Consider the following 16,501-nt stretch of genomic DNA (forward strand, 5'->3'; position numbering starts at 1 on the left):
CAGGTACCACCTTCTCCTGAGAAAGTCTCTCATGCGGCTCCAAGGTCACCGGATCATAACACCTATGTACAAGAATATAACTGCTATAATACTGCTCCTATTTACAAGAATATAACTACTATAATACTGCCCCTATGTATAAGAATATAACTACTAAAATACTGCTCCCATGTACAAAAATATAACTACTATAATACTGCCCCCTATGTACAAGAATATAAATACTATAATACTGCTCCTATGTACAAGAATATAACTGCTATAATATTGCCCCTATATATAAGAATATGACTACTATAATACTGCCCCTATGTACAAGAATATAACTACTATAATACTGCCACTATGTACAAGAATATAACTGCTATAATATTGCCCCTATATATAAGAATATAACTACTATAATACTGCCCTTTTTACAAGAATATAACTACTATAATACTGCCCCTTTATACAAGAATATAACTACTATAATACTGCCCCTATGCACAAGAATATAACTACTATAATACTGCACCTACAGTTGTGGCCAAAAGTATTGACACCCCTGCAATTCTGTCAGATAATACTCAGTTTCTTCCTGAAAATGATTGCAAACACAAATTCTTTGGTATTATTATTTTCATTTAATTTGTCTTAAATGAAAAAACACAAAAAGAATTGTCCTAAAGCCAAATTGGATATAATTCCACACCAAACATAAAAAAGGGGGTGGACAAAAGTATTGGCACTGTTCGAAAAATCATGTGATGCTTCTCTAATTTGTGTAATTAACAGCACCTGTAACTTCCCTGTGGCACCTAACAGGTGCTGGCAATAACTAAATCACACTTGCAGCCAGTTGACATGGATTAAAGTTGACTCAACCTCTGTCCTGTGTCCTTGTGTGCACCACATTGAGCATGGAGAAAAGAAAGAAGACCAAAGAACTGTCTGAGGACTTGAGAAACCAAATTGTGAGGAAGCATGAGCAATCTCAAGGCTACAAGTCCATCTCCAAAGACCTGAATGTTCCTGTGTCTACCGTGCGCAGTGTCATCAAGAAGTGTAAAGCCCATGGCACTGTGGCTAACCTCCCTAGATGTGGACGGAAAAGAAAAATTGACAAGAGATTTCAACGCAAGATTGTGCGGATGTTGGATAAAGAACCTCGACTAACATCCAAACAAGTTCAAGCTGCCCTGCAGTCCGAGGGTACAACAGTGTCAACCTGTACTATCCGTCGGCGTCTGAATGAAAAGGGACTGTATGGTAGGAGACCCAGGAAGACCCCACTTCTTACCCCGAGACATAAAAAAACCAGGCTGAAGTTTGCCAAAACTTACCTGAAAAAGCCTAAAATGTTTTGGAAGAATGTTCTCTGGTCAGATGAGACAAAAGTAGAGCTTTTTGGGCAAAGGCATCAACATAGAGTTTACAGGAGAAAAAAAGAAGCATTCAAAGAAAAGAACACGGTCCCTACAGTCAAACATGGCGGAGGTTCCCTAATGTTTTGGGGTTGCTTTGCTGCCTCTGGCAATGGACTGCTTGACCGTGTGCATGGCACTATGAAGTCTGAAGACTACCAACAAATTTTGCAGCATAATGTAGGGCCCAGTGTGAGAAAGCTGGGTCTCCCTCAGAGGTCATGGGTCTTCCAGCAGGACAATGACCCAAACACACTTCAAAAAGCACTAGAAAATGGTTTGAGAGAAAGCACTGGTGACTTCTAAGGTGGCCAGCAATGAATCCAGACCCGAATCCCATAGAACACCTGTGGAGAGATCTAATAATGGCAGTTTGGAGAAGGCACCCTTCAAATATCAGGGACCTGGAGCAGTTTGCCAAAGAAGAATGGTCTAAAATTCCAGCAGAGCATTGTAAGAAAATCATAGATGGTTACCGGAAGCGGTTGGTCGCAGTTATTTTGGCTAAAGGTTGTGCAACCAAGTATTAGGCTGAGGGTGCCAATACTTGTCTGGCCCATTTTTGGAGTTTTGTGTGAAATGATCAATGTTTTGCTTTTTGCTTCATTCTCTTTTGTGTTTTTTTATTTAAGACAAATTAAATGAAGATAATAATACCAAAGAATTTGTGTTTGCAATCATTTTCAGGAAGAAACTGAGTATTATCTGACAGAATTGCAGGGGTGTCAATACTTTTGGCCACAACTGTATGTACAAGAATATAACTACTATAATACTGCTCCTATGTTCAAGAGTATAACTACTATAATACTGCTCCTATGTACAAGAATATAACTACTATAATGCTGCTCCTATGTACAAGAATATAACTACTATAATACTGCCCCTATGTACAAGAATATAACTACTATAATACTGTCCCTATATACAAGAATATAACTACTATAATACTGCTCCTATGTACAAGAATATAACTACTATAATACTGCTCCTATGTACAAGAATATAAGTACTATACTGCTGCTCCTATGTACAAGAATATAACTACTATAATACTGCTCCTATGTACAAGAATATAACTACTATAATACTGCCCCTATGTACAATAATATAACTACTATAATACTGCTCCTATGTACAAGAATATAACTACTATAATACTGCTCCTATGTACAAGAATATAAGTACTATACTGCTGCTCCTATGTACAAGAATATAACTACTATAATACTGCTCCTATGTACAAGAATATAACTACTATAATACTGCTCCTAAGTACAAGAATATAACTACTATAATACTGCCCCTATGTACAAGAATATAAGTACTATACTGCTGCTCCTATGTACAAGAATATAACTACTATAATACTGCCCCTATATACAAGAATATAACTACTATAATACTGCTCCTATATACAAGAATATATCTACTATAATACTGCTCCTATGTACAAGAATATAACTACTATAATACTGCCCCTATATACAAGAATATAACTACTATAATACTGCCCCCTATGTACAAGAATATAACTACTATAATACTGACCCTATGAACAAGAATATAACTACTATAATACTGCTCTTATGTACAAGAATATAACTACTATAATACTGCCCCTATGTACAAGAATATAACTACTATAGTACCACCCTTACGTACAAGAATCACCGGAGATTTTAATAATATTTTCCATTCCCTAGACCATTACAAAATTTGCAACTAAAACTGTCCCCTATACCACAAGGTAAATTATAGCTAACAATTACTGCACCCTAGAGAAATATGAGACTTACTTTTAAGTTTAATTGCACCCTAGACCACCAGGACATTTATATATGACTTTTCCTGTACTGTAGATTAGCATGGAATGTAGAGCTATTACTTCATCCTTGACCACCAGGTTAATTATAATTTACAGTTAATGAACCCTAGACCACCAGGGAGTTAATGACTACATTTTACTGTACTCTAGACCACCAGGGATTGTGAAATTAGATGAAAACTGTTTAAATTGTTTGGTGTTGAGTGTGACATATTCTTTAGAACTGGTGATGACTTTATTTATCATGAGTCCACATGAAGTCATGGTTTGTTATTGACTTCTCGAGTCGGGACTGATTGTTCTGGGATGAATCAAATCCGGATGTTTATATTACAAATCAGATAAAAGATAGAAAAGTGCCAGCTCCGAGAGTTGTTTTTATGGAGCTCCGGTAACCAAGGGTGGCAGGAAGCCGCGTCACATAGACAGCGAGATAGAAGTTGGCAGTCAGGGCTCTACGGCGAGGAAACAGTATCTGCTCCGGAGCTAGAATCCTGACCGATACGAGTCTCCATATGAAATGTATCAGTCATTTCCTGGATCTCCTATTACCGTAATAGCAGCTCTTAATAATTCATGGTAAGGCCTTTTTAGCATCAATTAGTTAATTCAGCCATAATTACTGAAGTCGGAAAGTATATGGGAAAATAAAATAGGAACAGGAACTTGAAGGAAAATGGTCCAGGACTGAGCGATACAATGGCCAAGTGCCCACCCTATAAATACAAAATGGCCAGCAAAATAGGGTCACCAGTGACTAATGCATAGTGGCCCTACAATGATCGTCTTGGAAAAATGTCCCCATAGCTCCAGGGGCACCCACAAGAAAAAGATTTATATTTAGAGTCATATACTCCAGAGCTTAGGAAGGGCCCCTCAACCAACAGCACCTAAAAGTGTATGGTTTTCTACTTAGAAAATACTCAGGGTGCAATTTCAGAGCAAAAAGCAGCAGAGAGATCATCAATGAGAAATGGAATCTGCCCAATCTTGCCGATACTTTACTTTTGCTGTTTGGATCCTCGATTAGTAGATGCTTCATTAGGTGGTCCTATTACATTTGCTACTGTGATGTACTCTTCTCTCTCAACAGAGGAACTGCCTAATAGCAAGCAAGGTGTAAGGGACTACAAAAATGTCGGAAGCCTTTTAATCCCAGCTATGGGTCCTGTAAGAGAATGTCACTCACTGCTCCGCGTAAAATCACTTCTTGCATCACATAAAATAAATAAGTGACCACGTGAGATACTTTATGCCATCCCTCCATATAAATTTACCCATGAGTGTCCGCAGCCCCCAAATCTTCAATATTTAGCTGCGTGTCCAATAATTGCCGCCTGCTCGGCTTCTTATAGAATTTACAAGGCCACTTCCTCTAAGCACTTAATTAATTAAGGCCCATGTCACCGCATGAATTTTTGTCCGTGCCCTATAAAAATCCCATGAGAAAAATATCAGATGAAGCAGCGCCGCCATATTCTGTTGGACTTAATAAAGAGGACAATGTTGCTCAGGTAGGCAGTAGGGAGCGTTCACACAGGCGCTGGATTCTAGTATCAAAACAATGTGACAAACATAAACCATAAACCTAAATCCCTAGCCTTGTCCAGGCGCTAACTAAAAAGAATAGACCCCGACTACTCCTACACGGCCGATACTTGCAGTTTGGTGCACACGGCCTGGGCAGTCTCTTCTCAGAGAGAGATCCTGTCTTGTCTCTCTCTTTAGCGTCAGCACTAATCCACTCTGGTCAGCGTCCCACCGCTGACTGACTAAGGTGAGCACCTAGCCTGGGTATATGCAAAGTAAGTCAGGTGCAAGTATAATCAGAGCAGGTAGAGCTAAGATTTAACCCTAGCTTACCTGGCTTTGCTACATACCCCCACGACGCCCCCCATCGGCCAAAGCCATGATTTGGTCACCATCTGCCAACACACAGAACCTACAGGGATTTAAATTGACTTGAACATGAAGCTTATGCTTGATGACATATCTACAGTTGTGCTCAAACGTTTACATACCCCTAAGGAATTTTTGCTTTTTTGGCCTTTTATTCAGAGAATATGAATGATAACACCAAAACGTTTTATCTACTCATTGTTAGTGGTTGGGTGAAGCCGTTTATCGTCAAACTACTGTGTTTTCTCTTTTTAAATCGAAATGACAACCCAAAACATCCAAATGACCCTGATCAAAGGTTCACATACCCTGGTGATTTTGACCTGATAACATGAACAGAAGTTGACACAAATGGCTTTGAATTGCTACTAAAGGTAACATCCTCACCTGTGACCTTTTTGCTTGTAATCAGCGTGTGTGCATAAAAGGTGAGTGAGTTTCTGGGATCCAGACAGACTCTTGCATCTTTCATCCAGCCACTGACGTTTCCAGATTGTGAGTCATGGGGAAAGCAAAAGAATTGTCATCGAATCTACAGGAAAAGGTAGTTGAACTGTATAAAGCAGGAAAGGGACACAAAAAGGGATACAACAAGCATTTTTCCCCAACCCCCACCCCCCAAAGGTCTGGAAGGGGTCTGAAAATTGCTTAAAACAATGGAAATGATATGGGGAAGACCCCTGGATTCATCTCTGAATCCCAGGTCGCTGTTGGTAACAATGTTGTCAGAGTATTACACTACTTTTGCGGACTGACAATAAAACATACAAAACCACAGTTAAAATGGATATGGCTGGAAAAAGTGTTAAGAAACATTTTTCCAGTTTAAGAGAGGCATTATTTTAGAATTTAGAAGTGATTTGAACTGGCCCTGAAAAGACATTTTCTTGTACGTGGCAGCAACAAACTCTGGAGGAACACAAGTAACACTGGAAGCTTTGCTTTCTGAGTACAGATCATCATAAAACACATTAATCAATCAATGAGTCCATGAATGCATGCAGCAGTGAGGCTTAGAACTTATAAGGTAATAATCCCTAACTAGATGCCTGTCATACGCTATACCTACTGCCACGTCTCACCATAGACGAAGTGCAGATAAGAGCGGTATTATTATAACAAATTAGAATCTATTTGAATTATCTCTGAAAAAAGCGATTAGTTTAATGTAGCAACATCAAGGACTGTTATTTCATCAACTCTGCTGGGGGAATATAGTGGAGTGTTTCATATCTACTCAGGCTGATATGGAGGAGAACAGGATCTTCTGTACTTACTGTACAAACTCTTCTGGCCCGGCTGTGAAATCCTATATGAAGTGTGAGAACTCCCTATGTGAATACCACCTTACAGCCTACAACAAGGTACTGGATCATATACTAATAGATCCCACTGGCTCTTTTGGTTTAAAAAAATTCTCTCTCAACTAGAAGGTGGATTCTCAGAAAAGCATTTTTTCCCATTACATTACTGTAAGGCTGGTTTCACACTTGCATTGGGCAGAGCTGCATAGTTCCTCTGTTAAGCCCCGCCCACTGCCGCACCTCTCCCATTCAGCTCCGCCTACGTCGGCATGCGTCCTATGTACCTATCTTTAACATTGGGTACGCAGGCCATGCGAATGTATTCGGATGCCTCTGCATGCGTCGTTTTGACGCTGCGCTGAACTGCATCGAAAGTAACATGTTGCATTTTGTTGCGGTCGGCTCAGAGTCAAAACGACGCATGCCAATACAGTAATGTTATTTGTAACCAAAGAATATTTTTTGGGTGTTTTTTAGGCACAACTGGAGCACGATAATGCTGTATAAAATTTCACTGCTGAAAAAAATTGCAGTATTACAATTGCGGGAAATTTTGCACACCTCAGATGGACTGGTTACACTGCAGGAGCAATATCGCAATGCTCTTGAGATGCAACCAAGTTGGGCTGTATGCTTTTCATCCACAACTGCCGCAGTAGAAATGGTGTATAATATTTCCCCATTAAGAAAAATTTGCAGGACTAAACACAAAAAGTATATTATTAGCTCTGAGAAGGGGTTTTGGTATGAGTTGCTGGCTGCAACATAAAGTATGAACAATGCACCCTATCCTGTCCTACACAATCCCTTCAGCACAATCTCTCTCTAAGGCAGGGATTACACACAGCGAGATATGGCAGAGCCACCGGCACTCCAGAGCAGAGCGTGCGGCCGCATAGCAATACATGGAGCTGCACGCTCCGCTCCGGAGTGCCGGTGCCAGAGCTTGGTTTTAACCTGCGAGACTCGGCCGTATCTCGCTGTAGTGTGACTCCGGCCTAAGTGCTGCTAACAGCAGTATTAGTATTGATTATCAATAGCCCTAAGAAGGACTTTAGTTGTTGTACTTCACAGAAATATAAATGAGGTTGAATCCCTGGCTAATACGCAGGTACAATTCTGTCCCTCTCTCACCAGCACATCTCCCTACTCTGCCGGTGTCCGGGGTATAGTGTGCCGAACATGGCGTCATGGGTCTTGTATAGACCTGATGTCGCTCGCTATGCCACCAGCCAATCAGAGTAATGCCACAACCAAGATGGCTACGGCATTACAGTGACTGGCAGGCAATCCCCACATGTTCACTGGCTGCCTGCAAAGCGGCAAACATGAGGGGCGGGGACTCGAGCTCCATCTTGGGCGTTCAAAAAATAGTCACCTACTTTTTCGTATATAAGCTTCAGCCACCGCCATCAGGGGCTTATCTACAGCATTCTGTAATGCTGTAGATAAGCCCCCAATGTAACCTGAAAGATAAGAAAAACAAGTTATATTATACTCACCTGGGGGGGTCCGGTCCGATGGGCATCGCGGTCCGGTTCCGGCGCCTCCCATCTTCATGCGATGACGTCCTCTTCCTTGCTTCTGTCGCGGCTCCTGCGCAGGCGTACTTTGTCTGCCCTGTTGAGGGCAGCGTAAAGTACTGCAGTGCACAGGTGCTGGGCTTCTTTGACCTTTCCCGGCGAATGCGCACTGCAATACTTTGCGCTGCCCTCAACAGGGAGATAAAGTGTGCCTGCGCAGGAGCTGCGACAGAAACAAGGAAGAGGACGTCATCGCATGAAGATAGGAGGCGCCGGACCGCGACGCCCATTGGACCGGATTCCCCCCCAGGTGAGTATAATCTAACTTGTTTTTCTTATCTTTCACGTTACATTGGGGGATTATCTAAAGCATTACAGAATGACAGATTCCTTTTAATGTTTTCAGTCTATCTATCATCTATCTATTATCTGTATATCTATTATCTATCTATTATCTATCATCTATCTATTATCTATCATCTATCTATCTGTTATCTATCTATCATCTATCTATCTATCTATCTATCTATCATCTATCTATTTATTATCTATCTATCTATCATCTATCTATTATCTGTATATCTATTATCTATCTATTATCTATCATCTATCTATTATCTATCATCTATCTATTATCTATCATCTATCTATCTGTTATCTATCTATCATCTATCTATCTATCTATCTATCTATCTATCTATTTATTATCTATCTATCTATCATCTATCTATTATCTGTATATCTATTATCTATCTATTATCTATCATCTATCTATTATCTATCATCTATCTATCTGTTATCTATCTATCATCTATCTATCTATCTATCTATCTATCTATCATCTATCTATCTATCTATCTATCTATCTATCTATCTATCTATCATCTATCTATTATCTATCTATCTATTATCTATCATCTATCTATCTGTTATCTATCTATCATCTATCTATCATATATCTATTTATTATCTATCTATCTATCTATCTATCTATCTATCTATCTATCTATCTATCTATCTATCTATCTATCTATCTATCTATCTATCTATCCATCTATCTCACCAGGATTATATGTGTATATTATCAGGATAGCCCTGGTGGCTGTTGACTATGAATCTCATGTTTAGATTTATGTTTCCCACGAACAACAATGAACATTTGTTTTTCACTTTTCTCACAATAGACTCAAAGCGCAGAAACTACAGGTGACAGCTCCTGGGCCCCAATGGCAAATCTTTGCTAGGGGCCGCTCCATACCATGTGACATTTGGAGAACTGGTTTGTTCCTATGCAGCAAAGAGACTTTGATTCCCCCCAGGCACTACTGTCTGTGTTCCTGCGATACCTCTGCAGCCCCCCGCTACCTCTACAGCTTCTACCTATCTCTGTAGCTCCCTTGATCTCCCTGCAGCCACCCTAATACTACATCTGCAGCCCCCTATTATCTATGCAGCCCCCATTACCTCTGCAGCCCCCTACTACCTCTGCATCCCCCTGCTATCTCTACAGGCCCCCGTTACCTCTGCAGCCCCCCTGCTATCTCTACAGGCCCCCGTTACCTCTGCAGCCCCTACAGTTACACCCCTGGGTACTTGTGCAGGCAGGTAACTCCATGTGTGACTGTCAATTCCAGCTCAGTGGCTAAAACGAGACTATATATAACCCGGCTTAGTGAGCAGAAAACGAAAGCTATGATGTAGCAAAATGTGGAAAGTCTTTCATTAACCACAAGAAAACCACCGGCATAAAATAACAGCCGGGGGCAAGAAATGGAAGATGTGGGAAATGAGAGGGCGGATTCATGAGTTTTGTGCCCATCCCTGACCCGGGCGGGAGAGTTGCCACCTGGGCGCCGTCTCAGCACATCTCCTCAGCACATCTCCTCAGCACATCTCCTCAGCACATCTCCTCAGCACATCCCTCAGCTGGCTGTGCACCCAGAGCTCCATCCCTCAGCTGATTACTGGCGCTGCTGGCGCCTTCGGGCAATTCTTGGGTGTTTCTCGTGTTTTACATTCTGAAGAATGTGAGAGACTTTGAGTGAAGCCGCTTCCATGCGATGATTCATTGCCTTCCCCTGTCAGCTGCAGGTAGTAACCCATACCAGAGACTGCAGGCTCCATATTACTGATGGGCAGGGATGAGGGCACTGGCACCGCCGCTCACCACAGCCCTGACACTCACCATAGGCAGCCAGTGGCTCAGTGCTTAGCATCGCTGCTTTTCAGACCCATTGTGGCTTAGTGATTAAAATTGTTGCATTGTAATTTTCCAATGTGTGTGTCCTCACCACGTGTCCTTGCCATCCAGTAAAAGCAAAATAATCTAAATAAGTTTCCTACTTTTCATCTATTTTTTTTTTGCTATGAGGGTTCGGTTGGGGTCCTGAACGCAGTACCCCCTCTAATAAATCGGAATTTATAAGTAGGGTGTGAAATGTGTTTTGAAAACTAGACTGCCTCTTTAAGAAATCGTAGCACTGGAAACATTGAGGCTCTGTGCACACGATGCGGATTTTGCTGCGGGTCCGCAGCAGTTTCCCATGAGTTTACAGTACAATGTAAACCTATGGGAAACCGAAAACGCTGTGCCCATGCTGCGGGAAAAAACGTGCGGAAACGCAGCGGTTTACATGTCAATTCTTTGTGCGGAATCCGCAGTGGTTTTACACCTGCTCCATAATAGAAAACCGCAGTGGAATCCGCACAAAATCCGCGGTAAATCCGCAGGAAAAATGCAGTGTTTTTGCCCTGCGGATTTATCAAATCCGCAGTGGACCATTCTACGTGTGCACATAGCCTTAAGCTGCAATTTAAACTCCATCTGCCCAGATGGAGACATCTTTGTACCCGAGTATGGCCCTTTAAATATCTGAGCCGAGATACTTGCAGTAACGATCCCTATGAATATACAACATCTTCAGAGCTGTCACTTTCCTAAAGTCTGGTAGCCGGCGGCCTGGGCGGAACAATGCTGCTCCTGTGACATTTCTGACGGGTAAGTGAAGCGGCTTGATTGTTCCTTTGCTCTTGAGGCTTTCCGCAGACTGCTGGGATCGGAGTCTGGGCCTCTGATGTTGTAGGTGTGTTGCTATTACCTTCACCGGTGTCAGCGCTGGGATTAGACACATCAATGGTCGACTCTTTGCTAAAAAGCTGTAAATGTATCTGAGGAATGTGTGTAAATACTGGAGGATCTGTTCCATTCATTCCCAGGAATTGTTACTTGTGGCAACGACATGATATTTCAATTACCCAGAGATCGATGGCGTCCGGAGCCGACCGCTTATACCGGTGCTCGGACCGTCTCGTCTTCACACTGGCGTATCCTGGTATTAGGCTAAAGTGTCTGTGTCAGGAAGAAAATTAGATTGTCAGCTCCATGGGGAAAGGACGAGCATCACGTGACGTGAAGAAGGTGGTTCTAACAATATTAGTAATGTTACTAACGTGAAATGGGGGAGAAACACATCAGAATTGGCCCCGACCCGGGTAGTGCAACTGGCGATGTGCATCCTTGTCCTAGTGGGTATATCGTGCCCCTCTGAGATGACAATGGACTGATATTTCCACCATACAGTGACCACATTTATTTATATAGTGCCATTAATTCAGACAAAATCATCACTGTCCCCATTATTATTATTATTATTATTCATTTTTATAGCGCCATTTATTGCATGGCACTTTACACTATAGACAAGTACAATAAACAGGAGCAAAACAAGGCACACATAAGTACAGAGGAAGAGAGGACCCTGCCCGCGAGGGCTCACAGTCTGCAGGGGATGGGTGAGGATACACCAGGAGAGGGTAGAGCTGGTTGCGCGGCGGTTCAGTAGATTGAGGATCACTGCAGGCTGTAGGCTTGTCAAAAGAGGTGGGTTTTCAGGTTCTTTTGAAGGTTTCCATGGTAGGCGAGAGTCTGATGTGTTGGGGTAGAGAGTTCCAGAGTATGGGGGAAGCACGGGAGAAGTCTTGGATGCGGTTGTGGGAAGAAGAGATGAGAGGGGAGTAGAGAAGGAGATCTTGAGAGGATCGTAGGTTGTGTGCAGGTAAGTACTGGCAGATGAGGTCACAGATGTATGGAGGAGACTGGTTGTGGATGGCTTTGTATGTCATAGTTAGGGTTTTGAACTGGAGCCTCAGGACGATAGGAAGCCAGTGAAGGGCTTGGCATAGGGGACAGGCCGGGGAATAGTGGGCTGACAGGTAGATTAGTCGGGCAGCAGAGTGTAGGATGGATTGAAGTGGTGCCAGACGGCTAGAGGGGAGGCCAGAGAGTAGGAGGTTGCAGTAGTCAAGGCGGGAGATGTTAAGGGCATGCACTAGTGTTTTTGTGGTTCTATGGTCAAGGAATGCACGGATCCGGGAAATATTTTTGAGTTTGAGGCGGCAGGAGGAGGCAAGGGCTTGGATATATGGCTTGAAAGAGTGAGCAGAGTCGAGGATCACTCCGAGGCACGAGCATGTGGGACTGGGGAAAGTGAGCAGCCATTGACATTGATGGATAGGTCTGGTGGAGGAAAAGATGGGGTTAAGATGATGAATTCTGTTTTGTCCATGTTCAGTTTTAGAAAGCGAGCAGAAAAGAAGGCCGAGATAGCAGACGGATATTGTGGGATTTTGAGGCTCACAATCTAAATTCCCTATCAGTATGTCTTTGGAGTATAGGGGGAAACTGGAGAACCTGGAGGATCCCACGTAAACACTGGGAGTGCATACAAACTCCTTGTAGATTTGCAGGATTTGAATCCAGGACCCCAGTGATGAAAGGTGCTAACCACTGAGCCGCCGTGCTGCCCACCATATAGTGGTATATTCCAGATCTGCGGACTATATAAGTGATTACATTGCATTCATATATAATTTCTCTCTTTCTTATGGCAGTTTTCCAGTTTTTTTTAACTAGCCCAGAACTCCATAACACCTTCTTCCAGTCCTCACAGTATTTGGAGACACCATGCCCCACCAAAAGTGCAGTAAAAAGGCTGGAGGGGGCAATAACAGGCATAGATACCGGGGTAGCAGCAGGATTTAAAGTTTGTGAAGATTGGGAATACATTAGGACAGCATTGGAAAAGGGAGAAGTCAAATGTTTCTGTGTTGTAAATTTTGGAGGCAAGTAAGGGCTGGAGAAGTCGTCATGGCGGTCAGGACCAGACAGAAAAGACTGAAAAGATGAATGACTCAATTGTGTTTGTGTTGTAAACTCTGAAGACACATTTGACTTCTCACCACCTATTCCTAACCTGCACAAACTCTCCATCCTGTTGCTGTGCCTGCTGCTGCGCCTGCTGCTGCGCCTGTTGCTGTGCCTGGTGCTGTGTCTACTGCTGTGCCTGTTGCTGTGCCTGCTACTGTGCCTGTTGCTGTGCCTGCTACTGTGCCTGGTGCTGTGCCTGGTGCTGTGCCTGTTGCTGTGCCTGCTGCTGTGCCTTTTGCTGTGCCTGCTGCTGTACCTGTTGCTGCCCTATCCATCTATCTTATCACAACTCTTTGGGTGAGTCATGGTGTCATGAAATACCGTGCTTCTGAAAATTGGTTTCATCACTAGGGATACCCCTAAACGTTGTGCTACAAAGACAGCGCCTCAGAAAACAATAATACCAGATACATAGTGCCCCCCAAAATAATTTACAAACATTGTAGTATATTATGCCTGATGTTGCCCCATCCATCATTATTACTGCACTTACCCTCCAAAAAATTGTGCTACAGAGACAGCGCCTCTGAAAACAATAATACCCGATACCCCCAAAAATAATAGTGTTTTATGGTTCCATATATTGCATACAAGACGTAAAAATGACCCCTGTGTGTGCATTAAAAGTGACATTTCCCTGAGTGTACCCTGTAAATAAGCAGAACTGAGATGTGTATTTTCTTGCATTCAGCATCTTTCATACCTCTAGAAAAGTTGTTCATTTTTCCAGTCTTTTCCATCTTGCCCAGACCACCATGACGACTTCTGCCAGCCCTGACTTGTGTGGAGAATTTACAGTCACAATTGGTGCCATATACTGTTCTCCTTTGTGTTCCCGTTTGAAGGTTATAATTACCTAAGTGCACCTTTAAATAATCAGAACAGAAATGCAGTATGCATTTGCATACTTCTTTCTTCTGTCTGGCCCAGACCACCATAACAACCTCTTCCAACCGTGACTTGTGTACACCGAGACACATTTGACTGCTCACATTTCCAGCACCATCCTCATCTATTCCCAACCTATGCCCAAACAGTGCCATATATTGAGCCCCAGACAGTATAAAGTAGTAATGGCCCCTGTGTGCCCCCATGAAGGTTGTGAGGTGTTTGCCTGCTTCTAGCAATGTGCAATGCTTACATATACTCTGTTGTGAATTCTGTTGTGGGTTCTGCTCTTGGGCTCCCTCCGGTGGTTATAAGTGGTAGTGCTGCTGTTTGTCCTTCACAGCAGTCATCAGGTGCGTCCACTTAGGACGGGGCTATTTAGTCTGGCTTCACCCTTTAGTGAGTGCCAGTTGTTCATTATTTCTGGAGGATTCACATCCCTTCCTGGTCGCTCCTGCTTGCAGTTCATTTCTACAAGATAAGTTCTGCTTGTTTTTCTGCCCACATGTTGTGGGCCTCATTGTTCAGTGCTTTGCATGTTTTTTCTTGTCCAGCTTTATCTGTGTAAGGATTTATGCAGCCAAGCTGGAAACTCTGGAGAGGCAGATTTACCCTCCATGTCTTTAGATGTGGAGTTTTTGTATTATCTGTGGTGGACATTTCATAGTATTTTAATACTGACCGCATAGTTCTCTGTCCTATCTTTTCTATCTAGCTAGATTGGCCTCCTTTGCTAAATTCTGTTTTCAGCCTGTGTATGTTTTTTCCTCTCCTCTCACAGTCAATATTTGTGGGGGGCTGCCTATCCTTTGGGAATTTTCTCTGAGGCAAGATAGTTTTCCCTTTTCTATCTATAGGGTTAATTAGTCCTCCGGCTGTGTCGAGGTGTCTAGGATTGGTAGGTACATCCCACGGCTACTTCTAGTTGCGGTGTTAAGTCCAGGGTCTGCGGTCAGTACAGTTACCACATTCTCCAGAGTACGTCTCATGCCGCTCCTAGGCCACCAGATCATAACAATACTCCAACCATGATTCTACTCACCCGTAACCACAACACGATTATTCACCAGCTACTACTTTCCTTGGTTTACAGGGACGGCATCACCACCACCTACTAAAGAATGTGCTGTAACCGGCTGGCTCTATTATTATAAAGAGGTCAAACCTCAACATGGGAAGGTGCATCAGATAAAGGTCATAGAATAACTGTGAAATAGAAAGTGTGCACGTCCCGGCATTCTCCGATCTCATTTTTGGAGTGTTCTTTCCGGCTTGAAAAGCTCAAAAGAATGTGAAACATTCCCCAAAGGCAAAGCAAAACCATTGAAAAATAGAAAAATCCAAAGCTCAAACACCTCGTCAGTGGTTCTTCTAAGTGTTCTCCCCAGTCCCCAATACATAAATTTCATGAGTGACTACTAGACTAAAACTCCTGACCCAGATAAAAATGCAGACTCATGCTCAGATAACCGGGCCCCGGGCGATCAACGATTCACTGAACACGAGGACATAAAATAACAGGAAGATTCTTCAGTTTGCAAGGGCAATAGGACGATTATCTGAGATGACAAGTCCGACATGAATGTGGTGAAGAAGTTATGAGAGGAATTCCTTGTTGGGAGAAGATCACTACAAACAAACCAACCAACCATGAAGGAAAGGGACGGGGACACGTATGGTGGAAAAGTAAAATATTTTACGCTAAGCCACATCCATAACCTCGCCCAGTCCTTCCGGGGCACCAACACAAAAATAGCACTCGTAATAAAGCACCTAAGTATTCGGGCACAGTCACTATTATAGCCCACAATACCCCCCACGCAGTGCGATGCCTCACCATGGGGTACGATGGTCTACGATGGCCTGCTGTACAGTTTGATGGCCCACATGGTGCATTTCCCCCACACAGTATGAAGCCCCCACAATTCCCCATACACATGATGTGCCCCAAGCACACAGTATGATGCACACACAATGCATTGCCCCATACATTATCATACCTCCACAATACCCCTAATATGTGATGTGCCCCACAGTATAATGCCCCCATAGTACATTCCCCATATGGTATGATGCCCCCATAGTGCATTCCTCATACAGTATGATGCCTCAAGAATGCTCACGATACGCACAGCTTGATGCCCCTAAGTTCCCCTCCACACACACACAAAGTATAATGCCCCCATAACATAAAATTTAAGATGGCCACTGTCAAGTGATTACAGCGGACTTCTTTTCCATACAGTATGATGCCCCTAAATTGCCCCCTCCCCACATACACACAGTATGATGTCCCCACAGTGCCCATTCACACAGGATATGATATATAGTGCGTTTTTCCACAATGCATGATGCCCCCAAAATGCCCTTTATACACAATATGCCCCCACGGTACACCCCACATATAGACACTGGACCATTGTGCATTCCCTCATAAACAATGATGC

The 16,501-nt window shown here is 42.9% G+C and overlaps 1 long non-coding RNA gene across 1 annotated transcript in view; it reads right to left on the reverse strand.

Annotated features, from left to right (window-relative positions):
- Window positions 1–13,945, reverse strand: part of LOC143783046 (uncharacterized) — a 211,818-nt gene extending 197,873 nt beyond the window's left edge. Inside the window, exons 1-2 of the long non-coding RNA XR_013217088.1 lie at window positions 13,870–13,945; window positions 5,521–5,665 (exon numbers count right to left, since the gene is read on the reverse strand). This is a non-coding gene — a long non-coding RNA (uncharacterized LOC143783046). The remainder of the gene's footprint in view (window positions 1–5,520; window positions 5,666–13,869) is intronic.
- Window positions 13,946–16,501: the final 2,556 nt, after the last annotated feature.

The sequence above is a fragment of the Ranitomeya variabilis genome, chromosome 6, assembly GCF_051348905.1.
Source record: "Ranitomeya variabilis isolate aRanVar5 chromosome 6, aRanVar5.hap1, whole genome shotgun sequence".
In the NCBI taxonomy this organism is placed as follows: domain Eukaryota; kingdom Metazoa; phylum Chordata; class Amphibia; order Anura; family Dendrobatidae; genus Ranitomeya; species Ranitomeya variabilis.